This window comes from Carica papaya, chromosome 5 (genome assembly GCF_054855325.1).
Source record: "Carica papaya isolate Zhongbai chromosome 5, ASM5485532v1, whole genome shotgun sequence".
Lineage (NCBI taxonomy): Eukaryota > Viridiplantae > Streptophyta > Magnoliopsida > Brassicales > Caricaceae > Carica > Carica papaya.
In genome coordinates, this window is record NC_142313.1 from 27,504,240 (window position 1) to 27,530,411 (window position 26,172).

The 26,172-nt window shown below is 46.6% G+C and overlaps 10 non-coding genes and 36 pseudogenes across 10 annotated transcripts; 28 read left to right on the forward strand and 18 right to left on the reverse strand.

Moving 5' to 3' along the window:
• The first annotated feature begins 162 nt into the window (after positions 1-162).
• On the forward strand, positions 163-281 carry LOC148257156 (5S ribosomal RNA; annotated as a pseudogene).
• A 204-nt stretch (positions 282-485) lies between these two features.
• On the forward strand, positions 486-603 carry LOC148257157 (5S ribosomal RNA; annotated as a pseudogene).
• Positions 604-2,520: 1,917 nt separating this feature from the next.
• LOC148257158 (5S ribosomal RNA) lies at positions 2,521-2,639 on the forward strand. The gene has a single exon (XR_015820444.1). It is a non-coding gene; the product is annotated as a 5S ribosomal RNA (ribosomal RNA).
• A 205-nt stretch (positions 2,640-2,844) lies between these two features.
• Positions 2,845-2,963, forward strand: LOC148257159 (5S ribosomal RNA; annotated as a pseudogene).
• A 205-nt stretch (positions 2,964-3,168) lies between these two features.
• Positions 3,169-3,287, forward strand: LOC148257160 (5S ribosomal RNA; annotated as a pseudogene).
• A 562-nt stretch (positions 3,288-3,849) lies between these two features.
• On the forward strand, positions 3,850-3,967 carry LOC148257161 (5S ribosomal RNA; annotated as a pseudogene).
• Positions 3,968-4,171: 204 nt separating this feature from the next.
• LOC148257162 (5S ribosomal RNA) lies at positions 4,172-4,290 on the forward strand (annotated as a pseudogene).
• Positions 4,291-4,499: 209 nt separating this feature from the next.
• On the forward strand, positions 4,500-4,618 carry LOC148257163 (5S ribosomal RNA; annotated as a pseudogene).
• Positions 4,619-4,822: 204 nt separating this feature from the next.
• On the forward strand, positions 4,823-4,941 carry LOC148257164 (5S ribosomal RNA; annotated as a pseudogene).
• A 209-nt stretch (positions 4,942-5,150) lies between these two features.
• On the forward strand, positions 5,151-5,269 carry LOC148257165 (5S ribosomal RNA). The gene has a single exon (XR_015820567.1). It is a non-coding gene; the product is annotated as a 5S ribosomal RNA (ribosomal RNA).
• Positions 5,270-5,473: 204 nt separating this feature from the next.
• On the forward strand, positions 5,474-5,592 carry LOC148257166 (5S ribosomal RNA; annotated as a pseudogene).
• Positions 5,593-5,801: 209 nt separating this feature from the next.
• On the forward strand, positions 5,802-5,920 carry LOC148257167 (5S ribosomal RNA; annotated as a pseudogene).
• A 205-nt stretch (positions 5,921-6,125) lies between these two features.
• LOC148257168 (5S ribosomal RNA) lies at positions 6,126-6,244 on the forward strand. The gene has a single exon (XR_015820825.1). It is a non-coding gene; the product is annotated as a 5S ribosomal RNA (ribosomal RNA).
• Positions 6,245-7,128: 884 nt separating this feature from the next.
• On the forward strand, positions 7,129-7,246 carry LOC148257169 (5S ribosomal RNA; annotated as a pseudogene).
• Positions 7,247-7,450: 204 nt separating this feature from the next.
• LOC148257170 (5S ribosomal RNA) lies at positions 7,451-7,569 on the forward strand. The gene has a single exon (XR_015819866.1). It is a non-coding gene; the product is annotated as a 5S ribosomal RNA (ribosomal RNA).
• A 561-nt stretch (positions 7,570-8,130) lies between these two features.
• LOC148257171 (5S ribosomal RNA) lies at positions 8,131-8,248 on the forward strand (annotated as a pseudogene).
• Positions 8,249-8,453: 205 nt separating this feature from the next.
• LOC148257172 (5S ribosomal RNA) lies at positions 8,454-8,572 on the forward strand. The gene has a single exon (XR_015820279.1). It is a non-coding gene; the product is annotated as a 5S ribosomal RNA (ribosomal RNA).
• A 562-nt stretch (positions 8,573-9,134) lies between these two features.
• On the forward strand, positions 9,135-9,252 carry LOC148257173 (5S ribosomal RNA; annotated as a pseudogene).
• Positions 9,253-9,258: 6 nt separating this feature from the next.
• On the forward strand, positions 9,259-9,377 carry LOC148257174 (5S ribosomal RNA; annotated as a pseudogene).
• A 271-nt stretch (positions 9,378-9,648) lies between these two features.
• On the reverse strand, positions 9,649-9,767 carry LOC148257175 (5S ribosomal RNA; annotated as a pseudogene).
• A 209-nt stretch (positions 9,768-9,976) lies between these two features.
• On the reverse strand, positions 9,977-10,095 carry LOC148257176 (5S ribosomal RNA; annotated as a pseudogene).
• A 560-nt stretch (positions 10,096-10,655) lies between these two features.
• Positions 10,656-10,774, reverse strand: LOC148257177 (5S ribosomal RNA; annotated as a pseudogene).
• A 561-nt stretch (positions 10,775-11,335) lies between these two features.
• On the reverse strand, positions 11,336-11,454 carry LOC148257178 (5S ribosomal RNA; annotated as a pseudogene).
• Positions 11,455-11,663: 209 nt separating this feature from the next.
• Positions 11,664-11,782, reverse strand: LOC148257179 (5S ribosomal RNA; annotated as a pseudogene).
• Positions 11,783-11,986: 204 nt separating this feature from the next.
• Positions 11,987-12,104, reverse strand: LOC148257180 (5S ribosomal RNA; annotated as a pseudogene).
• A 562-nt stretch (positions 12,105-12,666) lies between these two features.
• Positions 12,667-12,785, reverse strand: LOC148257181 (5S ribosomal RNA; annotated as a pseudogene).
• Positions 12,786-12,990: 205 nt separating this feature from the next.
• On the reverse strand, positions 12,991-13,109 carry LOC148257182 (5S ribosomal RNA; annotated as a pseudogene).
• An 849-nt stretch (positions 13,110-13,958) lies between these two features.
• Positions 13,959-14,076, reverse strand: LOC148257183 (5S ribosomal RNA; annotated as a pseudogene).
• Positions 14,077-14,990: 914 nt separating this feature from the next.
• On the reverse strand, positions 14,991-15,109 carry LOC148257184 (5S ribosomal RNA; annotated as a pseudogene).
• A 565-nt stretch (positions 15,110-15,674) lies between these two features.
• On the reverse strand, positions 15,675-15,791 carry LOC148257185 (5S ribosomal RNA; annotated as a pseudogene).
• Positions 15,792-16,090: 299 nt separating this feature from the next.
• On the reverse strand, positions 16,091-16,209 carry LOC148257186 (5S ribosomal RNA). The gene has a single exon (XR_015820583.1). It is a non-coding gene; the product is annotated as a 5S ribosomal RNA (ribosomal RNA).
• Positions 16,210-16,418: 209 nt separating this feature from the next.
• On the reverse strand, positions 16,419-16,537 carry LOC148257187 (5S ribosomal RNA; annotated as a pseudogene).
• An 882-nt stretch (positions 16,538-17,419) lies between these two features.
• On the reverse strand, positions 17,420-17,538 carry LOC148257188 (5S ribosomal RNA). The gene has a single exon (XR_015820109.1). It is a non-coding gene; the product is annotated as a 5S ribosomal RNA (ribosomal RNA).
• A 205-nt stretch (positions 17,539-17,743) lies between these two features.
• Positions 17,744-17,862, reverse strand: LOC148257189 (5S ribosomal RNA; annotated as a pseudogene).
• Positions 17,863-18,067: 205 nt separating this feature from the next.
• On the reverse strand, positions 18,068-18,186 carry LOC148257190 (5S ribosomal RNA). The gene has a single exon (XR_015821088.1). It is a non-coding gene; the product is annotated as a 5S ribosomal RNA (ribosomal RNA).
• An 867-nt stretch (positions 18,187-19,053) lies between these two features.
• Positions 19,054-19,172, reverse strand: LOC148257191 (5S ribosomal RNA; annotated as a pseudogene).
• Positions 19,173-19,374: 202 nt separating this feature from the next.
• LOC148257192 (5S ribosomal RNA) lies at positions 19,375-19,492 on the reverse strand (annotated as a pseudogene).
• Positions 19,493-20,734: 1,242 nt separating this feature from the next.
• On the forward strand, positions 20,735-20,853 carry LOC148257193 (5S ribosomal RNA). Its single transcript, XR_015820564.1, has one exon. It is a non-coding gene; the product is annotated as a 5S ribosomal RNA (ribosomal RNA).
• A 563-nt stretch (positions 20,854-21,416) lies between these two features.
• LOC148257194 (5S ribosomal RNA) lies at positions 21,417-21,534 on the forward strand (annotated as a pseudogene).
• A 564-nt stretch (positions 21,535-22,098) lies between these two features.
• LOC148257195 (5S ribosomal RNA) lies at positions 22,099-22,217 on the forward strand (annotated as a pseudogene).
• Positions 22,218-23,035: 818 nt separating this feature from the next.
• On the forward strand, positions 23,036-23,154 carry LOC148257196 (5S ribosomal RNA; annotated as a pseudogene).
• Positions 23,155-23,718: 564 nt separating this feature from the next.
• On the forward strand, positions 23,719-23,836 carry LOC148257197 (5S ribosomal RNA; annotated as a pseudogene).
• Positions 23,837-24,039: 203 nt separating this feature from the next.
• On the forward strand, positions 24,040-24,158 carry LOC148257198 (5S ribosomal RNA; annotated as a pseudogene).
• Positions 24,159-24,367: 209 nt separating this feature from the next.
• On the forward strand, positions 24,368-24,486 carry LOC148257199 (5S ribosomal RNA). Its single transcript, XR_015820924.1, has one exon. It is a non-coding gene; the product is annotated as a 5S ribosomal RNA (ribosomal RNA).
• A 562-nt stretch (positions 24,487-25,048) lies between these two features.
• LOC148257200 (5S ribosomal RNA) lies at positions 25,049-25,167 on the forward strand (annotated as a pseudogene).
• A 796-nt stretch (positions 25,168-25,963) lies between these two features.
• LOC148257201 (5S ribosomal RNA) lies at positions 25,964-26,082 on the forward strand (annotated as a pseudogene).
• Positions 26,083-26,172: the final 90 nt, after the last annotated feature.

Consider the following 26,172-nt stretch of genomic DNA (forward strand, 5'->3'; position numbering starts at 1 on the left):
TTATGGTCCTCAGGTTTATTCGCAAATGTGAGTCACGGCGCTGTAGCATTTTACTTGATATTAGAACGAGAACGGGAGGTGCAGTGCGCACGCACAAGGAAACAAATGACGGGAGGGGGAAGAAAGGGGAATGAGTTTATGTATTTGCAGCGCGAAATTAAACAGTGCTATCATACCAGCACTAATGCACCGGATCCCATCAGAACTCCCCAGTTAAGTGTGCTTGGGCGATATAAGTACTCGGATGGGTGACCTCCTGGGAAATCCTCGTGTCGCACCAATTTTTTTTCAGATGGGTCGTTCGACGTTACGCGCGTCTCGAACTAGGGTCGGCTGGTTTATACGAAAATGTGAGTCAAGAAGCAGGGGCATTTTAATCGATATTAGAACAAGAAGGAGAGATGAAGTGTGAACGCACAAGGAAACAAATGACGAAGGGGGAAGAAAGGAGAAGGAGTGTATGTATTTGCAGTGCGGAATTAAACAGGTGCGATCATACCAGCACTAAAGCCCAGGATCCCATCAGAACTCCGCAGTTAGGTGTGCTTGGGCGAGAGTAGTACTCTGATGGGTGCCACTTGGGAAGCCCTCGTGTTGCACCTTTTTTTTCTCGGATGGGTTGTTCGATGTTACGCGCGAATGGAATTATAAACCACTGGTTCATTTGCAAAGGTGAGTCACGGTGCCGGGGCATATTACTTGATATTAGAACGAGAAAGAGAGATGCAGAGTGCACGCAAAAGGAAACAAATGACGGGAGGGGGGATGGGAGGAGAAAGAGTGTATGTACTTGCAGTGCAGAATGAAACATGAGGGATCATACCAGCACTAATGCAACGGATTCTATCAGAACTCCGCAGTTAAGGGTGCTTGGGCGAGAAAAGTACTCGGATGGGTGACCTCCTGCGAAGTCCTTATATTTCACCCATTTTCTTAGGAGGTCCTTGTGTTGCACCCATCTTTTTGCAGATGATTCTTTCGACGTTACGCGCGACTTGATTTATGGTCCGCAGGTTTATTCGCAAATGTGAGTCACAGCGTCGTGGCATTTTACTTGATATTAGAACGAGTACGGGAGGTGCAGTGCGCACGCACAAGGAAACAAATGACGGGAGGAGGAAGAAAAGAGAAGGAGCGTATGTATTCGAAGCGCAAAATTAAACAAGTGGCATCATACCAGCAATAATGCACGGGATCCCATCAGAACTCTGCAGTTAAGTGTGCTTGGGCGAGAGTAGTACTCGGATTGGTGACCTCCTGGGAAGTCCTCGTGTCGCACCAATTTTTTTTCAGACGGGTCGTTCGATGTTACGCGCGGCTGGAACAAGGGTCCACTGGTTTATACGCAAATGTGAGTCAAGAAGCAGGGGCATTTTAATCGATATTAGAACAGGAAGGAGAGGTGCAGTGTGAACGCACAAGGAAACAATTGATGGGAGGGGGAAGAAAGGAGAAGGAGTGTATGTATTTGCAGCGCGAAATGAAACATGGTGCGATCATACCAGCACTAATGCAACGGATTCTATCAGAACTCCGTAGGTAAGGGTGCTTGGGCGAGAGTAGTACTTGCATGGGTTACCTCCTGCGAAGTCCTTATATTTCACCCATTTTCTTGTGAAATCCTCGTGTTGCACCCATTTTTTTTGCAGATGATTCTTTCGACGTTACGCGCGACTTGAATTATGGTCCTCAGGTTTATTCGCAAATGTGAGTCACGGCGCTGTAGCATTTTACTTGATATTAGAACGAGAATGGGAGGTGCAGTGCGCACGCACAAGGAAACAAATGACGGGAGGGGGAAGAAAGGGGAATGAGTTTATGTATTTGCAGCGCAAAATTAAATAGATGCGATCATACTAGCACTAATGCACCGGATCCCATCAGAACTCCACAGTTATATGTGCTCGGGCGAGATTAGTGCTCGGATGGGTGACCTCCTGCGAAGTCCTTATATTTCACCCATTTTCTTAGGAGGTCCTCGTGTTGCACCCTTCTTTTTGCAGATGATTCTTTCGACGTTACGCGCGACTTGATTTATGGTCCGCAGGTTTATTCGCAAATGTGAGTCACGGCACCGTAGCATTTTACTTGATATTAGAACGAGTACGGGAGGTGCAGTGCGCACCCACAAGGAAACAAATGACGGGAGGAGGAAGAAAAGAGAAGGAGTTTATGTATTTGAAGCGCAAAATTAAACAAGTGGCATCATACCAGCACTAATGCACTGGATCCCATCAGAATTCTGTAGTTAAGTGTGCTTTGGCGAAAGTGGTACAATGATGGGTTACCTCCTGGAAAGTTCTCGTACCCATTTTCTTTTTTTCAGATGTGCCGTTCGACGTTACGCGCGACTTGTATTATGGTCCTCAGGTTTATTCGCAAATGTGAGTCACGGTGTTGTAGCATTTTACTTGATATTAGAACGAGTACGGGAGGTGCAGTGCGCACGCACAAGGAAACAAATGACGGGAGGATGAAGAAAAGAGAAGGAGTGTATGTATTTGCAGTGCGAAATTAAACAGGTGCGATCATACCAGCACTAATGCACCGGATCCCATTAGAACTCCGCAGTTAAGTGTGTTTGGGCGAGAGTAGTACTCGGATGGGTGACCTCTTGGGAAGTCCTCGTATCGCAACAATTTTTTTTCAGACGGGTCGTTCGACGTTACGCGCATCTGGAACTAGGGTCCGCTGGTTTATACGCAAATGTGAGTCAAGAAGCAGGGGCATTTTAATCGATATTAGACCGAGAATGAGAGGTGAAGTGTGAACGCACAAGGAAACAAATGACGGGAGGGGGAAGAAAGGGGAATGAGTTTATGTATTTTCAGCGCCAAATTAAACACGTGCGATCATACCAGCACTAATGCACCAGATCCCATTAGAACTCCGCAGTGAAGTGTGCTTGGGCGAGATTAGTACTCGGATGGGTGACCTCCTGGGAAGTCCTCGTGTCGCACCAATTTTTTTTCAGACGAGTCTTTCGACGTTACGCGCGTCTGGAACTAGGGTCCGCTGGTTTATACACAAATGTGAGTCAAGAAGCAGGGGCATTTTAATCGATATTAGAACGAGAATGAGAGGTGAAGTGTGAACGCACAAGGAAACAAATGACGGGAGGGGGAAGAAAGGAGAAGGAGTGTATGTATTTGCTGCGTGAAATTAAACAGGTGCGATCATACCAGCACTAAAGCTCCGGATCCCATCAGAACTCCACAGTTAATTGTGCTTGGGCGAGCGCAATACTCGGATGGGTGACGACTTGGGAAGCCCTCGTGTTGCACCTATTTTTTTTCGAATGGGTTGTTCGAAGTTACGCGCGAATGGAATTATAAACCGCTGGTTCATTTGCAAAGGTGAGTCACGGTGCCAGGGCATATTACTTGATATTAGAACGAGAAAGAGAGATGAAGAGTGCACGCACAAGGAAACAAATGACGGGAGGAGGGATGGAAGGAGAAAGAGTGTATGTATTTGCAGTGTAGAATGAAACATGCGGGATCATACCAGCACTAATGCAACGGATTCTATCAGAACTCCACAGTTAAGGGTGCTTGGGCGAGAGTAGTACTTCGGATGGGTGACCACTTGGGAAGTCCTCGTGTTGCACCCATTTTCTTGGGAGGTCCTCGTGTTGCACCCATCTTTTTGTAGATGATTCTTTCGACGTTACGCGCGACTTGATTTATGGTCCGCAGGTTTATTCGCAAATGTGATTCACAGGGCCGTGGCATTTTACTTGATATTAGAACGAGTACGGGAGGTGCAGTGCGCACGCACAAGGAAACAAATGACGGGAGGAGGAAGAAAAGAGAAGGAGTGTATGTATTTGAAGCGCAAAATTAAACATGTGGCATCATACCAGCACTAATGCACTGGATCCCATCAGAACTCTGCAGTTAAGTGTGCTTGGGCGAGAGTAGTAGTCGGATGGGTGACCTCTTGAGAAGTCCTCGTATCGCAACAATTTTTTTTCAGATGGGTCGTTCGACGTTACGCGCGACTGGAACTATGGTCCGCTAGTTTATACGCAAATGTGAGTCAAGAATCAGGGGCATTTTAATCGATATTAGAACGAGAAGGAGAGGTGCAGTGTGAACGCACAAGGAAACAAATGATGGGAGGGGGGGAGGGAAGAAGGAGTGTATGTATTTTGAGCACGAAATTAAACAGGTGCGGTCACACCAGCACTAATGCACCGGATCCCATCAGAACTCCGCAGTTAATTGTGCTTTGGCGAAAGTAGTACAATGATGGGTTACCTCCTGGGAAGTTCTCGTGTTGCACCCATTTTCTTTTTTTCAGATGTGCCGTTCGACGTTACGCGCAACTTTAATTATGGTCCGCAGATTTATTCGCAAATGTAAATCACGGCGCCGTGGCATTTTACTTAATATTTGAACGAGAACGAGAGTTGCAGTGCGCACGCACAAGGAAACAAATGATGGGAGGGGGAAGAAAGGAGAAGGAGTTTATGTATTTGCAGCGCGAAATGAAACGAGTGCGATCATACCAGCACTAATGCACCAGATCCCATCAGAACTCCGCAGTTAAGTGTGTTTGGGCGAGAGTAGTACTCGGATGGGTGACCTCTTGGGAAGTCCTCGTATCGCAACAATTGTTTTTTAGATGGGTCGTTCGACGTTACGCGCGACTGAAACTATGGTCCGCTGGTTTATACGCAAATGTGAGTCAAGAATCAGGGGCATTTTAATCGATATTAGAACGAGAAGGAGAGGTGCAGTGTGAACGCACAAGGAAACAAATGACGGAAGGGGGAGAGGGAAGAAGGAGTGTATGTATTTTCAACACGAAATTAAACAGGTGCGGTCACACCAGCACAAATGCACCAGATCCCATCAGAACTCCGCAGTTAAGTGTGCTTTGGCGAAAGTAGTACAATGATGGGGTACCTCCTGGGAGGTTCTCGTGTTGCACCCATTTTTTTTTTTTCAGATGTGCCGTTCGACGTTACGCGTGACTTTAATTATGGTCCGCAGATTTATTCGCAAATGTGAGTCACGGCGCCGTGGCATTTTACCTGATATTTGAACGAGAACGAGAGGTGCAGTGCGCACGCACAAGGAAATAAATGACGGGAGGGGGAAGAAAGGAGAAGGAGTTTATGTATTTGCAGCGCGAAATTAAACGGGTGCGATCATACCAGCACTAATGCACCGGATCCCATCAGAACTCCGCAGTTAAGTGTGCTTGGGCGAGAGTAGTACTCGGATGGGTGACCTCTTGGGAAGTCCTCGTGTCGCACCAATTTTTTTTCAGATGGGTCGTTCGACATAATGCGCGACTGGAACTATGGTCCGCTGGTTTATACGCAAATGTGAGTCAAGAATCAAGGGTATTTTAATCGATATTAGAACGAGAAGGAGAGGTGCAGTAAGAACGCACAAGGAAACAAATGATGGGAGGGGGGGAGGGAAGAAGGAGTGTATGTATTCTCAGCACGAAATTAAACAGGTGCGGTCACACCAGCACAAATGCACCGGATCCCATCAGAACTCCGCAGTTAAGTCTGCTTTGGCGAAAGTAGTACAATGATGGGTTACCTCCTGGGAAGTTCTCGTGTTGCACCCATTTTCTTTTTTTCAGATGTGTCGTTCGACGTTACGCGCGACTTGAATTATGGTCCTCAGGTTTATTCGCAAATGTGAGTCACGGCGCCGTGGCATTTTACTTGATATTAGAACGAGAACGGGAGGTACAGTGCGCACGCACAAGGAAACAAATGACGGGAGGGGGAAGAAAGGGGAATGAGTTTATGTATTTTCAGCGCCAAATTAAACACGTGCGATCATACCAGCACTAATGCACCGGATCCCATTAGATCTCCGCAGTGAAGTGTGCTTGGGCGAGATTAGTACTCGGATGGGTGACCTCCTGGGAAGTCCTCGTGTCGCACCAATTTTTTTTCAGACGAGTCTTTCGACGTTACGCGCGTCTGGAACTAGGGTCCGCTGGTTTATACGCAAATGTGAGTCAAGAAGCAGGGGCATTTTAATCGATATTAGAACGAGAATGAGAGGTGAAGTGTGAACGCACAAGGAAACAAATGACGGGAGGGGGAAGAAAGGAGAAGGAGTGTATGTATTTGCTACGCGAAATTAAACAGGTGCGATCATACCAGCACTAAAGCTCCGGATCCCATCAGAACTCCGCAGTTAAGTGTGCTTGGGCGAGAGTAGTACTCGGATGGGTGTCCACCTGGGAAGCCCTCGTGTTGCACCTATTTTTTTTCGGATGGGTTGTTCGACGTTACGCGCGAATGTAATTATAAACCGCTGGTTCATTTGCAAAGGTGAGTCACGGTGCCGGGGCACATTACTTGATATTAGAATGAGAAAAAGAGATGCAGAGTGCACGCACAAGGAAACAAATGACGGGATGGGGGATGGGAGGAGAAAGAGTGTGTGTATTTGCAGTGCAGAATGAAACATGAGGGATCATATCAGCACTAATGCAACGGATTCTATCAGAACTTCGCAGTTAAGGGTGCTTGGGCGAGAAAAGTACTCGGATGGGTGACCTCCTTGGAAGTCCTCGTGTCGCAACAATTTTTTTTCAGACGGGTCGTTCGACGTTACGCGCGACTTGAACTAGGGTCCGCTGGTTTATACGCAAATGTGAGTCAAAAAGAAGGGGAATTTTAATCGATATTAGAACGAGAAGGAGAGGTGCAGTGTGAACGCACAAGGAAACAAATTATGGGAGGGGGAGGGAAGGAGAAGGAGTGTATGTATTTTCAACACGAAATGAAACAGGTGCGATCATACCAGCACTAATGCAACAGATTCTATCAGAACTCCGTAGGTAAGGGTGCTTGGGCGAGAGTAGTACTAGCATGGGTTACCTCCTGCGAAGTCCTTATATTTCACCCATTATCTTGTGAAGTCCTCGTGTCGCACCAATTTTTTTTCAGACGGGTCGTTCGACGTTACGCTCATCTGGAACTAAGGTCCGCTGGTTTATACGCAAATGTGAGTCAAGAAGCAGGGGCATTTTAATCGATATTAGAACAAGAATGAGAGGTGAAGTGTGAACGCACAAGGAAACAAATGACGGGAGGGGGAAGAAAGGAGAAGGAGTGTATGTATTTGCAGCACGAAACTAAACAGGTGCGATCATACCAGCACTAAAGCCCCGGATCCCATCAGAACTCCGCAAATAAGTGTGTTTGGCGAGATTAGTACTCGGATGGTTGACCTCCTGGGAAGTCGTCGTGTCGCACCAATTTTTTTTCAGACGGGTCGTTCGACGTTACGCGCGTCTGGAACTAGGGTCCGCTGGTTTATACACAAATGTAAGTCGAGAAGCAGGGGCATTTTAATCGAAATTAGAACGAGAATGAGAGGTAAAGTGTGAACGCACAAGGAAAAATTGACGGGAGGGGGAAGAAAGGAGAATGAGTGTATGTATTTGCAGCGCGAAATTAAACAGGTGCGATCATACCAGCACTAAAGCCCCGGATCCCTTCAGAACTCCGCAGTTAAGTGTGCTTGGGCGAGAGTAGTACTCGGATGGGTGTCCACCTGGGAAGCCCTCGTGTTGCACCTATTTTTTTTTCGGATGGGTTGTTCGACGTTACGCGCGAATGGAATTATGAACCACAGGTTCATTTGCAAAGGTGAGTCACGGTGCCGGGGCATATTACTTGATATTAGAACGAGAAAGAGAGATGCAGAGTGCACGCAAAAGGAAACAAATGACGGGAGGGGGGATGGGAGGAGAAAGAGTGTATGTACTTGCAGTGCAAAATGAAACATGAGGGATCATACCAGCACTAATGCAACGGATTCTATCAGAACTCCGCAGTTAAGGGTGCTTGGGCGAGAAAAGTACTCAGATGGGTGACCTCCTGCGAAGTCCTTATATTTCACCCAATTTCTTGGGAGGTCCTCGTGTTGCACCCATCTTTTTGCAGATAATTCTTTCGACGTTACACTCATCTGGAACTAGTGTCCGCTGGTTTATACGCAAATGTAAGTCAAGAACCAGGGGCATTTTAATCGATATTAGAACGAGAATGAGAGGTGAAGTGTGAACGCACAAGGAAACAAATGACGGGAGGGGGAAGAAAGGAGAAGGAGTGTATATATTTGCAGCGCGAAACTAAACAGGTGCGATCATACCAGTACTAAAGCCCCGGATCCCATCAGAACTCCGCAGTTAAGTGTGCTTGGCGAGATTAGTACTCGGATGGTTGACCTCCTGGGAAGTACTCGTGTCGCAACAATTTTTTTTCAGAAGGATCGTTCGACGTTACGCGCGTCTGGAACTAGGGTCCGCTGGTTTATACGCAAATGTGAGTCGAGAAGCAGGGGCATTTTAATCAAAATTAGAACGAGAATGAGAGGTAAAGTGTGAACGCACAAGGAAACAAATGACGGGAGGGGGAAGAAAGGAGAAGGAGTGTATGTATTTGCAGCGCGAAATTAAACAGGTGCGATCATACCAGCACTAAAGCTCCGGATCCCATCAGAACTCCGCAGTTAAGTGTGCTTGGGCGAGAGTAGTACTCGGATGGGTGTCCACCTGGGAAGCCCTCGTGTTGCACCTTTTTTTTTTTCGGATGGGTTATTCGACGTTACGCGCGAATGGAATTATAAACCGCAGGTTCATTTGCAAAGGTGAGTCACGGTGCCGGGGCATATTACTTGATATTAGAACGAGAAAGAGAGATGCAGAGTGCACGCAAAAGGAAACAAATGACGGGAGGGGGGATGGGAGGAGAAAGAGTGTATGTACTTGCAGTGCAGAATGAAACATGAGGGATCATACCAGCACTAATGCAACGGATTCTATCAGAACTCCGCAGTTAAGGGTGCTTGGGCGAGAAAAGTACTCGGATGGGTGACCTCCTGCGAAGTCCTTATATTTCACCCATTTTCTTAGGAGGTCCTTGTGTTGCACCCATCTTTTTGCAGATGATTCTTTCAACGTTACGCGCGACTTGATTTATGGTCCGCAGGTTTATTCGCAAATGTGAGTCACAGCGTCGTGGCATTTTACTTGATATGTGAACGAGTACGGGAGGTGCAGTGCGCACGCACAAGGAAACAAATGACGGGAGGAGGAAGAAAAGAGAAGGAGCGTATGTATTCGAAGCGCAAAATTAAACAAGTGGCATCATACCAGCAATAATGCACGGGATCCCATCAGAACTCTGCAGTTAAGTGTGCTTGGGCGAGAGTAGTACTCGGATGGGTGACCTCTTGGGAAGTCCTCGTATCGCAACAATTAACCAGGTGCGATCACACCAGCACTAATGCACCGGATCCCATCAGAACTCCGCAGTGAAGTGTACTTGGGCGAGATTAGTACTCGGATGGGTGACCTCCTGGGAAGTCCTCGTGTCGCACCAATTTTTTTCAGACGGGTCGTTCAACATTACGCGCGTCTGGAACTAGGGTCCGCTGGTTTATACGCAAATGTGAGTCAAGAAGCAGGGGCATTTTAATCGATATTGGAACAAGAATGAGAGGTGAAGTGTGAACGCACAAGGAAACAAATGACGGGAGGGGGAAGAAAGGAGAAGGAGTGTATGTATTTGCAGTGCGAAATTAAATAGCTGCGATCATACCAGCACTAAAGCTCCGTCGCGCGTAACGTCGAACGACCCGTCTGAAAAAAAAATTAGTGCGGCACGAGGACTTCCCAAGAGATCACCCATCCGAGTACTACTCTCGCCCAAGCACACTTAACTACGGAGTTCTGATGGGATCCGGTGAATTAGTGCTGGTATGATCGCACCTGTTTAATTTTGCGCTGCAAATACATAAACTCCTTCTCCGTTCTTCCCCCTCCCGTCATTTGTTTCCTTGTGCGTGCACACTGCACCTCTCGTTCTCGTTCAAATATCAAGTAAAATGCCACAACGCCGTGACTCACATTTGCGAATAAATCTGCGGACCAAAATTAAAGTCGCGCGTAACGTCGAACGGAACATCTGAAAAAAAGAAAATGGGTGCAACACGAGAAGTTCCCACGAGGTAACCCATCATTATACTACTTTCGCCAAAGCACACTTAAATGCGGAGTTCTGATCGGATCCGGCGCATTTGTGCTTGTATGATCGCACCTGTTTATTTTCGCGCTGCAAATACATACACTCATTCCCCTATCTTCCCCCTCCCGTCATTTGTTTCCTTGTGCGTGCGCACTGCACCTCCCGTTCTCGTTCTAATATCAAGTAAAATGCCACGGCGCCGTGACTCACATTTGCGATTGAACCTGAGGACCATAATTCAAGTCGCGCGTAACGTCGAAAGAATCGTCTGCAAAAAAAATGGGTGCAACACGAGGACTTCAGAAGATAATGGTTGAAATATAAGGACTTCGCAGGAGGTAACCCATGCTAGTACTACTCTCGCCCAAGCACCCTTACCTACGGAGTTCTGATAAAATCCGTTGCATTAGTGCTGGTATGATCGCACCTGTTTCATTTCGTGCTCAAAATACATACACTCCTTCTCATTCCCTCCCCCTCCCATCAATTGTTTCCTTGTGCATTCACACTGCACCTCTCCTTCTCGTTCTAATATCGATTAAAATGCCCTTGCTTCTTGACTCACATTTGCGTATAAACCAGCGGACCCTAGTTCCAGTCGCGCGTAACGTCGAACGACCCGTCTAAAAAAAAATTGGTGCGACACGAAGACTTCCCAGGAGGTCACCAATCCGAGTACTACTCTCGCCAAAGCACACTTAACTGCGGAGTTCTGATGGGATCCGGTGCATGAGTGCTGGTATGATCGCACCCGTTTAATTCCGCGCTGTAAATACATAAACTCCTTCTCCTTTCTTCCCCCTCCCGTCATTTGTTTCCTTGTGCGTGCGTACTGCACCTCCCGTGCTCGTTCTAATATAAAGTAAAATGCTACGGTGCCGTGACTCACATTTGCGAATAAACCTGAGAACCATAATTCAAGTCGCGCGTATCGTCGAAAGAATCATCTGCAAAAAAATGAGTGCAACACGAGGACTTCCTAAGAAAATGGGTGAAATATAAGGACTTCGCAGGAGGTCACCCATCCTAGTGCTACTCTCGCCCAAGCACCCTTAACTTGCGGAGTTCTGATAGAATCCGTTGCATTGGTGCTGGTATGATTGCTCATATTTCATTCTGCGCTGCAAATACATACACTTTTTCTCCCTCCATCCCCCTCCCGTCATTTGTTTCCTTGTGCGTGCACTCTGCATCTCTCCTTCTCGTTCTAATATCGATTAAAATGCCCCTGCTTCTTGACTCACATTTGTGTATAAACCAGTGGACCCTAGTTCCAGTCGCGCGTAACGTCGAACGACCCGTCTGAAAAAAAAATTAGTGCAACACGAGGACATCCCAAGAGGTCACCCATCCGAGTACTACTCTCGCACAGGCACACTTAACTGCGGAGTTCTTATGGGATCTGGTGCATTAGTGCTGGTATGATCGCACCTATTTAATTTCGCGCTGCAAATACATAAACTCCTTCTCCTTTCTTCCCCCTCCCGTCATTTGTTTCCTTGTGCGTGCGCACTGCACCTCTCGTTCTCGTTCAAATATCAAGTAAAATGCCACGACGCCGTGACTCATATTTGCGAATAAATATGCGGACCATAATTAAAGTCGCGCGTAACGTCGAACGGCACATCTGAAAAAAAGAAAATGGGTGCGACACGAGAACTTCCCAGGAGGTAACCCATCTTTGTACTACTTTCGCCAAAGCACACTTAACTGCGGAGTTCTGATGGGATCCGGTGCATTTGTGCTGGTGTGACCGCACCTGTTTAATTTCGTGCTGAAAACACATACACTCCTTCTTCCCTCCCTCCCTCCCATCATTTGTTTCCTTGTGCGTTCACACTGCAACTCTCCTTCTCGTTCTAGTATCGATTAAAATGCCCCTGATTCTTGACTCACATTTGCGTATAAACCAGCGGACCATAGTTCCAGTCGTGCGTAACGTCGAACGACCCATCTGAAAAAAAATTGTTGCGATACGAGGACTTCCAAAGAGGTCACCCATCCGAGTACTACTCTCAACCAAGCACACTTAACTGCAGAGTTCTGATGGGATCCAGTGCATTAGTGCTGGTATGATGCCACTTGTTTAATTTTGCGCTTCAAATACATACACTCCTTCTCTTTTCTTCCTCATCCCGTCATTTGTTTCCTTGTGCGTGCGCACTGCACCTCCCGTACTCGTTCTAATATCAAGTAAAATGCCACGGCGCCGTGACTCACATTTGTGAATAAACCTGCGGACCATAAATCAAGTCGTGCGTAACGTCGAAAGAATCATATGCAAAAAGATGGGTGCAACACGAGGACCTCCAAAGAAAATGGGTGAAATATAAGGACTTCGCAGGAGGTCACCCATTCGAGTACATTTCTCGCCCAAGCACCCTTAACTGCGGAGTTCTGATAGAATCCGTTGCATTAGTGCTGGTATGATCCCTCATGTTTCATTCTGCACTGCAAATACATACATTCTTTCTCCTCCGATCCCCCCTCCCGTCATTTGTTTCCTTGTGCGTGCACTCTGCATCTCTCTTTCTCGTTCTAATATCAAGTAATATGCCCCGGCACCGTGACTCACCTTTGCAAATGAACCAGCGGTTTATAATTCTATTCGCGCGTAACGTCGAACAACCCATCCGAAAAAAAAATATGTGCAACACGAGGGCTTCCCAAGTGGTCACCCATCCGAGTACTACTCTCGCCCAAGCACACTTAACTGCGGAGTTCTGATAGAATCCGTTGCATTAGTGCTGGTGTGATCGAACCTATTTAATTTTGTGCTGCAAATACATACACTCCTTCTCCTTTCTTCCCCCTCCCGTCATTTGTTTCCTTGTGCGTTCACACTTCACCTCTCATTCTCGTTCTAATATCGATTAAAATGCCCCTTCTTCTTGACTCACATTTGCGTATAAACCAGCGGACCCTAGTTCCAAACGCGCGTAATGTCAAACGACCCGTCTGAAAAAAAATTGGTGTGACACGAGGACTTCCCAGGAGGTCACCCATCCGAGTACTAATCTCGCCCAAGAACACTTCACTGCGGAGTTCTGATGGGATCCAGTGCATTAGTGCTGGTATGATCGCACCTGTTTAATTTCGCACTGCAAATACATACACTCCTTCTCTTTTCTTCATCCTCCCGTCATTTGTTTCCTTGTGCGTGCGCACTGCACCTCCCGTACTCGTTCTAATATCAAGTAAAATGCTACAACACCGTGACTCACATTTGCGAATAAACCTGAGGACCATAATACAAGTCGCGCGTAACGTCGAACGGCACATCTGAAAAAAAGAAAATGGGTACGAGAACTTTCCAGGAGGTAACCCATCATTGTACCACTTTCGCCAAAGCACACTTAACTACAGAATTCTGATGGGATCCAGTGCATTAGTGCTGGTATGATGCCACTTGTTTAATTTTGCGCTTCAAATACATACACTTCTTCTCTTTTCTTCCTCCTCCCGTCTTTTGTTTCCTTGTGCGTGCGCACTGCACCTCCCGTTCTCGTTCAAATATCAAGTAAAATGCCACGACACCGTGACTCACATTTGTGAATAAATCTGTGGACCATAATTAAAGTCGCGCGTAACATCGAACGGCACATCTGAAAAAAAGAAAATGGTTACGAGAACTTTCCAGGAGGTAACCCATCATTGTACTACTTTCGCCAAAGCACACTTAACTGTGGAGTTCTGATGGGATCCGGTGCATTTGTGCTGGTGTGACCGCACCTGTTTAATTTCGTGCTAAAAATACATACACTCCTTCTTCCCTCCCCCCTCCCATCATTTGTTTCCTTGTGCATTCACACTGCACCTCTCATTCTCGTTATAATATCGATTAAAATGCCCCTTTTTCTTGACTCACATCTGCGTATAAACCAGCGGACCATAGTTCCAGTCGCGCGTAACGTCGAACGACCCATCTGAACAAAAATTGTTGCGATACGAGGACTTCCCAAGAGGTCACCCATCCGAGCACTACTCTCGCCCAAGCACACTTAACTACAGAGTTCTGATGGGATCCAGTGCATTAGTGCTGGTATGATGCCACTTGTTTAATTTTGCGCTTCAAATACATAAACTCCTTCTCTTTTCTTCCTCCTCCCGTCATTTGTTTCCTTGTGGGTGCGCACTGCACCTCCCGTACTCGTTCTAATATCAAGTAAAATGCTACGGTGCCGTGACTCACATTTGCGAATAAACCTGCGGACCATAAATCAAGTCGCGCGTAACGTCGAAAGAATCATCTGCAAAAAGAAGGGTGCAACACGAGGACCTCCTAAGAAAATGGGTGAAATATAAGGACTTCGCAGGAGGTCACCCATCCGAGCACTAATCTCGCCCGAGCACATATAACTGTGGAGTTCTGATGGGATCCGGTGCATTAGTGCTAGTATGATCGCATCTATTTAATTTTGCGCTGCAAATACATAAACTCATTCCCCTTTCTTCCCCCTCCCGTCATTTGTTTCCTTGTGCGTGCGCACTGCACCTCCCATTCTCGTTCTAATATCAAGTAAAATTCTACAGCGTCGTGACTCACATTTGCGAATAAACTTGAGGACCATAATTCAAGTCGCGCGTAACGTCGAAAGAATCATCTGCAAAAAAATGGGTGCAACACGAGGACTTCACAAGAAAATGGGGGAAATATAAGGACTTCGCAGGAGGTAACCCATGCTAGTACTACTCTCGCCCAAGCACCCTTACTTACGGAGTTCTGATAGAATCCGTTGCATTAGTGCTGGTATGATCGCACCTGTTTCATTTCGTGCTCAAAATACATACACTCCTTCTCCTTCCCTCCCCCTCCCATCAATTGTTTCCTTGTGCGTTCACACTGCACCTCTCCTTCTCGTTCTAATATCGATTAAAATGCCCCTGCTTCTTGACTCACATTTGAGTATAAACCAGCGGACCCTAGTTCCAGTCGCGCGTAACGTCGAATGACCCATCTGAAAATAAATTGATGCGACATGAGGACTTCCCAGGAGGTCACCCATCCGAGTACTACTCTCGCCCAAACACACTTAACTGCGGAGTTGTGATGGGATTCGGTGCATTAATGCTGGTATGATCGCACCCGTTTAATTTTGCACTGCAAATACATAAACTCCTTCTCCTTTCTTCCCCCTCCCGTCATTTGTTTCCTTATGCGTGCGCACTGCACCTCCCGTGCTCGTTCTAATATCAAGTAAAATGCTACGGTGCCGTGACTCACATTTGCGAAAAAACCTGAGGACCATAATTCAAGTCGCGCGTATCGTTGAAAGAATCATCTGTAAAAAAATGGGTGCAACACGAGGACTTCCTAAGAAAATTAGTGAAATATAAGGACTTCGCAGGAGGTCATCCATCCTAGTGCTACTCTCGCCCAAGCACCCTTAACTTGCGGAGTTCTGACAGAATCCGTTGCATTGGTGCTGGTATGATTGCTCTTGTTTCATTCTGCGCTGCAAATACATACACTTTTTCTCCCTCCATCCCCCCTCCCGTCATTTGTTTCCTTGTGCGTGCACTCTGCATCTCTCCTTCTCGTTCTAATATCGATTAAAATGCCCCTGCTTCTTGACTCACATTTGCGTATAAACCAGTGGACTCTAGTTCCAGTCGCGCGTAACGTCGAACGACCTGTCTGAAAAAAAAAATTAGTGCGACAAGAGGACTTCCCAGGAGGTCACCCGTCCGAGTACTACTTTCTCCCAAGCACACTTAACTGCGGAATTCTGATGGGATCCGGTGCATTAGTGCTGGTATGATGTCTCATGTTTCATTCTGCACTGCAAATACATACACTCTTTCTCCTTCCATCCCCTCTCCCGTCATTTGTTTCCTTGTGCGTGCACTCTGCATCTCTCTTTCTCGTTCTAATATCAAGTAATATGCCCCGGCACCATGACTCACCTTTACAAATGAACCAGTGGTTTATAATTCCACTCTGCATCTCTCCTTCTCGTTCTAATATGGATTAAAATGCCCCTTTTTCTTGACTCAGATTTGTGTATAAACCAGTGGACCCTAGTTCCAGTCGCGTGTAACGTCGAACGACCTGTCTGAAAAGAAAAATTAGTGCGACACGAGGACTTCCCAGGAGGTCACCCATCCGAGTACGACTCTCGCCCAAGCACACTTAACTGCGGAGCTCTGATGGGATCCGGTGCATTAGTGCTGGTATGATCGCACCTGTTTAATTTCGCGCTGCAAATACATAAACTACTTCTCATTTCTTCCCCCTCCCGTCATTTGTTTCCTTATGCGTGCGCACTGCACGTCTCATTCTCGTTCAAATATCAAGTAAAATGCCACGGCGTCGTGACTCACATTTGCGAATAAATCTGCGGACCATAATTAAAGTCGCGCGTAACGTCGCACGGCACATCTGAAAAAAAGAAAATGGGTGCAACACGAGAACTTCCCATGAGGTAACCCATCATTGTACTACTTTCGCCAAAGCACACTTAACTGCGGAGTTCTGATGGGATCCGGTGCATTTGTGCTGGTGTGACCGCACCTGCGTAATTTCGTGCTGAAAGTACATGCACTCCTTCTTCCCTCCCCCCTCCCATCATTTGTTTCCTTGTGTGTTCACACTGCACCTCTCCTTCTCATTCTAATATCGATTAAAATGCCCCTGATTCTTGACTCACATTTGCGTATAAACAAGCGGACCATAGTTCCAGTCGCGCGTAACGTCGAACGACCCATCTAAAAAAAAATTGTTGCGATACGAGGACTTCCCAAGAGGTCACCCATCCGAGTACTATTCTCTCCCAAGCACACTTACCTGTAGAGTTCTGATGGGATGCAGTGCATTAGTGCTGGTATGATGCCACTTGTTTAATTTTGCGCTTCAACTACATACACACCTTCTCTTTTCTTCCTCATCCCGTCATTTGTTTCCTTGTGCGTGCGCACTGCACCTCCCGTACTCGTTTTAATATCAAGTTAAATGCCACGGCACCGTGACTCACATTTGCGAATAAACCTGCTGACTATAAATCAAGTCGCGCGTAACGTCGAAAAAATCATCTGCAAAAAGACGGGTGCAACACGAGGACCTCCCAAGAAAATGGGTGAAATATAAGGACTTCGCAGGAGGTCACCCATCCGAGTACTTTTCTCGCCCAGGCACCCTTAACTGCGGAGTTCTGATAGAATCCATTGCATTAGTGCAGGTATGATCCCTCATGTTTCATTCTGCACTGCAAATACATACACTCTTTCTCCTTCCATCCCCCCTCCCGTCATTTGTTTCCTTGTGCGTGCACTCTGCATCTCTCTTTCTCGTTGTAATATCAAGTAATATGACTCGGCACCGTGACTCACCTTTGCAAATGAACCAGCGGTTTATAATTCCATTTGCGCATAACGTCGAACAACCCACCCGAAAAAAAATAGGTGCAACACGAGGGCTTCCCAAGTGGTCACCCATCCGAGTACTACCCTCGCCTATGCACACTTAACTGCGGAGTTCTGATGGGATCCGGAGCTTTAGTACTGGTATGATCGCACCTGTTTAATTTCGCGCTGCAAATACATATACTCCTTCTCCTTTCTTCCCCCTCCCGTCATTTGTTTCCTTGTGCGTTAACACTTCAACTCTCATTCTCGTTCTAATATCGATTAAAATGCCCCTGCTTCTTGACTCACATTTGCATATAAACCAGCGGACCCTAGCTCCAGACGCGCGTAACGTCGAACGACGCGTCTGAAAAAAAATTGGTGCGACACGAGGACTTCCCAGGAGATCACCCATCCGAGTACTAATCTCGCCCAATCACACTTCTCTGCGGAGTTCTGATGGGATCCGGTGCATTAGTGCTGGTATGATCGTACCTCTTTAATTTTGCGCTGCAAATATATACACTCCTTCTCCTTTCTTCCCCCTCCCATCATTTGTTTCCTTGTGCGATCACACTTCACCTCTCATTCTCGTTCTAATATCGATTAAAATGCCCCTGCTTCTTGACTCACATTTGCGTATAAACCAGCGGACCCTAGTTCCAGTCGCGCGTAACGTCGAACGACCCGTCTGAAAAAAAATTGGTGCGACACGAGGACTTCCCAAGAGGTCACCCATCCGAGTACTACTCTCGTCCAAGCACACTTAACTGCGGAGTTCTGATGGGATCCGGTGCATTAGTGCTGGTATGATCGCACCCGTTTAATTCCACGCTGCAAATACATAAACTCGATCTCCTTTCTTCCCCCTCCCGTCATTTGTTTCCTTGTGCGTGCGCACTACACCTCCCGTGCTCGTTCTAATATCAAGTAAAATGCTACGGTGCCGTGACTCACATTTGCGAATAAACCTGAGGACCATAATTAAAGTCGCGCGTATCGTCGAAAGAATCATCTGCAAAAAAATGGGAGCAACACGAGGACTTCCTAAGAAAATGGGTGAAATAAAAGGACTTCGCAGGAAGTCACCCATCCTAGTGCTACTCTCGCCCAAGCACCGTTAACTTGCGGAGTTCTGATAGAATCCATTGCATTGGTGCTGGTATGATTGCTCATGTTTCATTTTGCGCTACAAATACATACACTTTTTCTCCCTCCATCCCCCCTCCCGTCATTTGTTTCCTTGTGTGTGCGCTCTGCATCTCTCTTTCTCGTTCTAATATCGATTAAGATGCTCCTGCTTCTTTACTCACATTTGTGTATGAACCAGTGGACCCTAGTTCCAGTCGCGCGTAACGTCGAACGACCCGTCTGAAAAAAAATTAGTGCGACACGAGGACTTCCAAGAGGTAACCCATCCGAGTACTACTCTCGCCCAAGCACACTTAACTGCAGACTTCTGATGGGATGATTGCACCTGTTTAATTTCGCGCTGTAAATACATAAAATCCTTCTCCTTTCTTCCCCCTCTCGTCATTTGTTTCCTTGTGCGTGCGCACTGCACCTCTCGTTCTCGCTCAAATATCAAGTAAAATGCCACGGCGCCGTGACTCACATTTGCGAATAAATCTGCGGACCATAATTAAAGTCGCGCGTAACGTCGAAAGGCACATCTGAAAAAAAGAAAATGGGTGCAACACGAGAACTTCCCAGGAGGTAACCCATCATTGTACTACTTTCGCCAAAGCACACTTAACTGCGGAGTTCTGATGGGATCCGGTGCATTTGTGCTGGTGTGACCGCACCTGTTTAATTTCGTGCTGAAAATACATACACTCCTTCTTCCCTCCCCCCTCCCATCATTTGTTTCCTTGTGCATTCACACTGCACCACTCCTTCTCGTTCTAATTTCGATTAAAATGCCCCTGATTCTTGACTCACATTTGCATATAAACCAGCGGACCATAGTTCCATTCACGCTTAACGTCGAACGACCCATCTGAAAAAAATTATTGCGATACGAGGACTTCCCAAGAGGTCACCCATCTAAGTACTACTCTCGCCCAAGTACACTTAACTGCAGAGTTCTGATGGGATCCAGTGCATTAGTGCTGGTATGATGCCACTTGTTTAATTTTGCCCTTCAAATACATACACTTCTTCTCTTTTCTTCCTCCTCCCGTCATTTGTTTCCTTGTGCGTGCCCACTGCACCTCCCGTACTCATTCTAATATCAAGTAAAATGCCACGGCGCCGTGACTCACATTTACGAATAAACCTGCTGACCATAAATCAAGTCGCGCGTAACGTCGAAAGAATCATCTGGAAAAAGATGGGTGCAACACGAGGACCTCCTAAGAAAATGGGTGAAATATAAGGACTTCGCAGGAGGTCACCCATCCGAGTACTTTTCTCGCCCAAGCACCCTTAAATGCGGAGTTTTGATAGAATCCGTTGTATTAGTGCTGGTATGATCCCTCATGTTTCATTCTGCACTGCAAATACATACACTCTTTCTCCTCCCATCCCCCCTCCCGTCATTTGTTTCCTTGTGAGTGCACTCTGCATCTCTCTTTCTCGTTCTAATATCAAGTAATATGCCCCGGCACCGTGACTCACCTTTGCAAATGAACTAGCGGTTTATAATTCCATTCGCGCGTAACGTCGAACGACCCGTCTGAAAAAAAATTGGTGCGACACGAGGACTTCCCAGGAGGTCACCCATCCGAGTACTACTCTCGCCCAAGCACACTTAACTGCGGAGGTGCGATCATACCAGCACTAATGCACTAGAAGTCCTTGTGTTGCACCAATTTTTTTTCAGACGGGTCGTTCGACGTTACGCGCGACTGGAACTAGGGTCCGCTGGTTTATACGCAAATGTGAGTCAAGAAGAAGGGGCATTTTAGTCGATATTAGAACGAGAAGGAGAGGTGTAGTGTGAACGCACAAGGAAACAATTGATGGGAGGGGGAGGGAAGGAGGAGTGTATGTATTTTCAGCACGAAATGAAACAGGTTCGATCATACCAGCACCAATGCAACGGATTCTCTCAGAACTCCGTAGGTAAGGGTACTTGGGCGAGAGTAGTACTAGCATGGGTTACCTCCTGCGAAGTCCTTATATTTCACCCATTTTCTTGTGAAGTCCTCGTGTTGCACCCATTTTTTTGAAGATGATTCTTTCGACGATACGCGCGACTTGAATTATGGTCCTCAGGTTTATTCGCAAATATTAGTCACGACACCGTAGCATTTTACTTGATATTAGAACGAGCACGGGAGGTGCAATTCGCGCGCACAAGGAAACAAATGACGGGAGGGGGAAGAAACGAGAAGGAGTTTATGTATTTGCAGCGCGAAATTAAACAGGTGCGATCATACCAGCACTAATGCACCGGATCCCATCAGAACTCCGCAGTTAAGTGTTCTTGGGCGAGAGTAGTACTCGGATGGGTGTCCTCCTGGGAAGTCCTCGTGTCGCACTAATTTTTTTTTTCAGACGGGTCGTTCGACGTTACGCGCGACTGGAACTAGGGTCCACTTGTTTATACGCAAATGTGAGTCAAGAAGCAGAGGCATTTTAATCGATATTAGAACGAGAAGGAGAGATTCAGAGTGCACGCACAAGGAAACAAATGACGGGAGGGGAAATGGAGGGAGAAAAAGTGTATGTATTTGCAGCGCAGAATGAAACATGAGCAATCATACCAGCACCAATGCAACGGATTCTATCAGAACTCCGCAAGTTACGGGTGCTTGGGCGAGAGTAGCACTAGGATGGGTGACCTCTAGCGAAGTCCTTATATTTGACCCATTTTCTTAGGAAGTCCTCGTGTTGCACCCATTTTTTTGCAGATGATTCTTTTGAGGATACGCGCCACTTGAATTATGGTCCTCAGGTTTATTCGCAAATGTGAGTCACGGCACCGTAACATTTTACTTGATATTAGAACGAGCACGGGAGGTGCAGTGCGCACGCACAAGGAAACAAATGACGGGAGGGGGAAGAAAGGAGAAGGAGTTTATGTATTTGCAGCGCGAAATTAAACAGGTGCGATCAACCAGCACTAATGCACCGGATCCCATCAGAACTCCGCAGTTAAGTGTGCTTGGGCGAGAGTAGTACTCGGATGGGTGACCTCTTGGGAAGTCCTCGTGTCGCACTAATTTTTTTTTTTCAGACGGGTCGTTCGACGTTATGCGCGACTGGAACTAGGGTTCGCTGGTTTATACGCAAATGTGAGTCAAGAAGCAGGGGCATTTTAATTGATATTAGAACGAGAAGGAGAGATGCAGAGTGCACGCACAAGGAAACAAATGACGGGAGGGGGGATGGAGGGAGAAAAAGTGTATGTATTTGCAACGCAGAATGAAACATGAGCAATCATACCAGCATCAATGCAACGGATTCCATAAGAACTCCGCAGGTTAAGGGTGCTTGGGCGAGAGAAGCACTAGGATGGGTGACCTCCTGCGAAGTCCTTATATTTCACCCATTTTCTTAGGAAGTCCTCGTGTTGCACCCATTTTTTTGCAGATAATTCTTTCGACGATACGCGCGACTTGAATTATGGTCCTCAGGTTTATTCGCAAATGTGAGTCACGGCATCGTAACATTTTATTTGATATTAGAACGAGCACGGGAGGTGCAGTGCACCCGCACAAGGAAGCAAATGATCGGAGGGGGAAGAAAGGAGAAGGAGTTTATGTATTTGCAGCTCGGAATTAAACGGGTGCGATCATACCAGCACAAATGCACCGGATCCCATCAGAACTTCGCAGTTAAGTGTGCTTTGGCGAAAGTAGTACAATGATGGGTTACCTCCTGGGAAGTTCTCGTGTTGCACCCATTTTCTTTTTTTCAGATGTGTCGTTCGACGTTACGCGCGTCTTTAATTATGGTCCGCAGATTTATTCGCAAATGTGAGTCACGGCGCCGTGGCATTTTACTTGATATTTGAGCGAGAACGAGAGGTGCAGTGCGCACGCACAAGGAAACAAATGACGGGAGGGGGAAGAAAGGAGAAGGATTTTATGTATTTGCAGCACGAAATTAAACAGGTGCAATCATACCGGCACTAATGCAGCGGATTCTATCAGAACTCCGTAGGTAAGGGTGCTTGGGCGAGAGTAGTACTAGCATGGGTTACCTCCTGCGAAGTCCTTATATTTCACCCATTTTCTTGTAAAGTCCTCGTGTTGCACCCATTTTTTTGCAGATGATTCTTTCGACGTTACGCGCGACTTGAATTATGGTCCTCAGGTCTATTCGCAAATGTGAGTCACGGCACCGTAGTATTTTACTTGATATTAGAACAAGCACGGGAGGTGCAGTGCACACGCACAAAGAAACAAATGACGGGAGGGGGAAGAAAGGAGAAGGAGTTTATGTATTTGCAGCGCGAAATTAAACGGGTGCGATCATACCAGCACTAATGCACTCAAAGTCCTTGTGTTGCACCAATTTTTTTTCAGACGGGTCGTTCGACGTTACGCGCGACTGGAACTATGGTCCGCTGGTTTATATCCAAATTTGAGTCAAGAATCAGGGGTATTTTAATCGATATTAGAACGAGAAGGAGATGTGCAGTGTGAACGCACAAGGAAACAAATGATGGGAGGGGGGGAGGGAAGAAGGAGTGTATGTATTTTCAGCACGAAATTAAACAGGTGTGGTCACACCAGCACAAATGCACCGAATCCCATCAGAACTCCGTAGTTAAGTGTGCTTTGGCGAAAGTAGTACAATGATGGGTTACCTCCTGGGAAGTTCTCGTGTTGCACCCATTTTTTTTTTTTCAGATATGCCATTCGACGTTACGCGCGACTTTAATTATGGTCCGCAGGTTTATTCGCAAATGTGAGTCACGGCGCCATGGCATTTTACTTGATATTTGAACGAGAACGAGAGGTGCAGTGCGCACGCACAAGGAAACAAACGACGGGAGGGGAAAGAAAGGAGAAGGAGTGCATGTATTTGCAGCGTGAAATGAAACAGGTGCGATCATGCCAGCACTAATGCAACGGATTCTATTTGAACTCCGTAGGTAAGGGTGCTTGGGCGAGAGTAGTACTAGCATGGGTTACCTCCTGCGAAGTCCTTATATTTCACCCATTTTTTTGTGAAGTCCTCGTGTTGCACCCATCTTTTTGCAGATGATTCTTTCGACGTTACGCGCGACTTGATTTATGGTCCGCAGAATTATTCGCAAATGTGAGTCACGGCGCCGTGGCATTTTACTTGATATTAGAACGAGTACGGAAGGTGCAGTGCGCACGCACAAGGAAACAAATGACGGGATGAGGAAGAAACGAGAATGAGTGTATGTATTTGAAGCGCAAAATTAAACAAGTGGCATCAAACCAGCACTACTGCACTGGATCCCATCAGAACTCTGCAGTTAAGTGTGCTTGGGCGAGAGTAGTACTCAGATGGGTGACCTCTTGGGAAGTCCTCGTATCGCAACAATTTTTTTTCAGATGGGTCGTTCGATGTTAGGCGCGACTGGAACTATGGTTCGCTTGATTATACGCAAATGTGAATCAAGAATCAGGGGCATTTTAATCGATATTAGAACGAGAAGGAGAGGTGCAGTGTGAACGCACAAGGAAACAAATGATGGGAGGGGGGAGGGAAGAAGGAGTGTATGTATTTTCAGCACGAAATTAAATAGGTGCGGTCACACCAGCACAAATGCATCGGATCCCATCAGAACTCCGCAGTTAAGTGTGCTTTGGCGAAAGTAGTACAATGATGGGTTACCTCTTGGGAAGTTCTCGTGTTGCACCCATTTTCTTTTTTTCAGATGTGCCGCTCGACGTTATGCGCGACTTTAATTATGTTCCGCAGATTTATTCGCAAATGTGAGTCACGGCGCCGTAGCATTTTACTTGATATTTGAACGAGAATGAGAGGTGCAGTGCGCACGCACAAGGAAATAAATGATGGGAGGGGGAAGAAAGGATAAGGGTTTTATGTATTTGCAGTGCGAAATTAAACAGGTGCGATCATACCAGCACTAATGCACCGGATCCCATTAGAACTCCGCAGTTAAGTGTGCTTGGGCGAGAGTAGTACTCGGATGGGTGACCTCCTGGGAAGTCCTCGTGTCGCACTAATTTTTTTTTAGGACGGGTCGTTCGACGTTACGCACGACTTGAACTAGGGTCCACTGGTTTATACGCAAATGTGAGTCAAGAAGCAGGGGCATTTTAATCGATATTATAACGAGAAGGAGAGATGCAGAGTGCACGCAAAAGGAAATAAATGACGGGATAGGGGATGGAGGGAGAAAAAGTGTATGTATTTGCAACGCAGAATGAAACATGAGCAATCATACCAGCACCAATGCAACGGATTCTATCAGAACTCCGCAAGTTAAGGGTGCTTGGGCGAGAGTAGCTCTAGGATGGGTGACCTCCTTCGAAGTCCTTATATTTCACCCTTATTCTTAGGAAGTCCTCGTGTTGCACCCATTTTTTTGCAGATGATTCTTTCGACGATACGCACGACTTGAATTATGGTCCTCAGGTTTAACCGCAGATGTGAGTCACGGCACCGTAGCATTTTACTTGATATTAGAACGAGAACAGGAGGTGCAGTGCGCACGCACAAGGAAACAAATGACGGGAGGGGGAAGAAAGGGGAATGAGTTTATGTATTTACAGCGCAAAATTAAATAGGTGTGATCATACTAGCACTAATGCACCGGATCCCATCAGAACTCCGCAGTGAAGTGTGCTTGGGCGAGATTAGTACTCGGATGGGTGACCTCCTGGGAACTCCTCGCGTCGCACTAATTTTTTTTTTCAGACGGGTCGTTCGACGTTATGCGTGACTGGAACTAGGATCCACTGGTTTATACGCAAATGTGAGTCAAGAAGCAGGGGCATTTTAATCGATATTAGAACAAGAAGGAGAGATGCAGAGTGCACGCACAAGGAAACAAATGACGGGAGGGGGGATGGAGGGAGAAAAAGTTTATGTATTTGCAGCGCAGAATGAAACATGAGCAATCATATCAGCACCAATGCAACGGATTCTATCAGAACTCCGCAAGTTAAGGGTGCTTGGGCGAGAGTAGCACTAGGATGGGTGACCTCATGCGAAGTCCTTATATTTCACCCATTTAATCGATATTAGAACGAGAAAGAGAGGTGCAGTGTGAACGCACAAGGAAATAATTGATGGGAGGGGGAGGGAAGGAGAAGGAGTGTATGTATTTTCAGCACGAAATGAAACAAGTGCGATCGTACCAGCACTAAAGCAGCGAATTCTATCAGAACTCCGTAGGTAAGGGTGCTTCGGCGAGAGTAGTACTAGCATGGGTTACCTCCTGCGAAGTCCTTATATTTCACTCATTTTCTTGTGAAGTCCTCGTGTTGCACCCATTTTTTTGTAGATGATTCTTTCGACGTTACGCGCGAATTGAATTATGGTCCTCAGGTTTATTCGCAAATGTGAGTCACAGCACCGTAGTATTTTACTTGATATTAGAACGAGCACGGGAGGTGCAGTGCGCACGCACAAGGAAACAAATGATGGGAGGGGGAAGAAAGGAGAAGGAGTTTATCTATTTGCAGCACGAAATTAAACGGGTGCGATCATACAAGCACTATTGCACTGGATCCCATCAGAACTCCGCAGCTAAGTGTGCTTGGGCGAGAGTAGTACTCGGATGGGTGACCTCCTGGGAAGTCCTTGTGTTGCACCAATTTTTTTTCAGACGGGTCGTTCGACATTACGCGCGACTGGAACTATGGTCCGCTGATTTATACGCAAATGTGGGTCAAGAATCAAGGGTA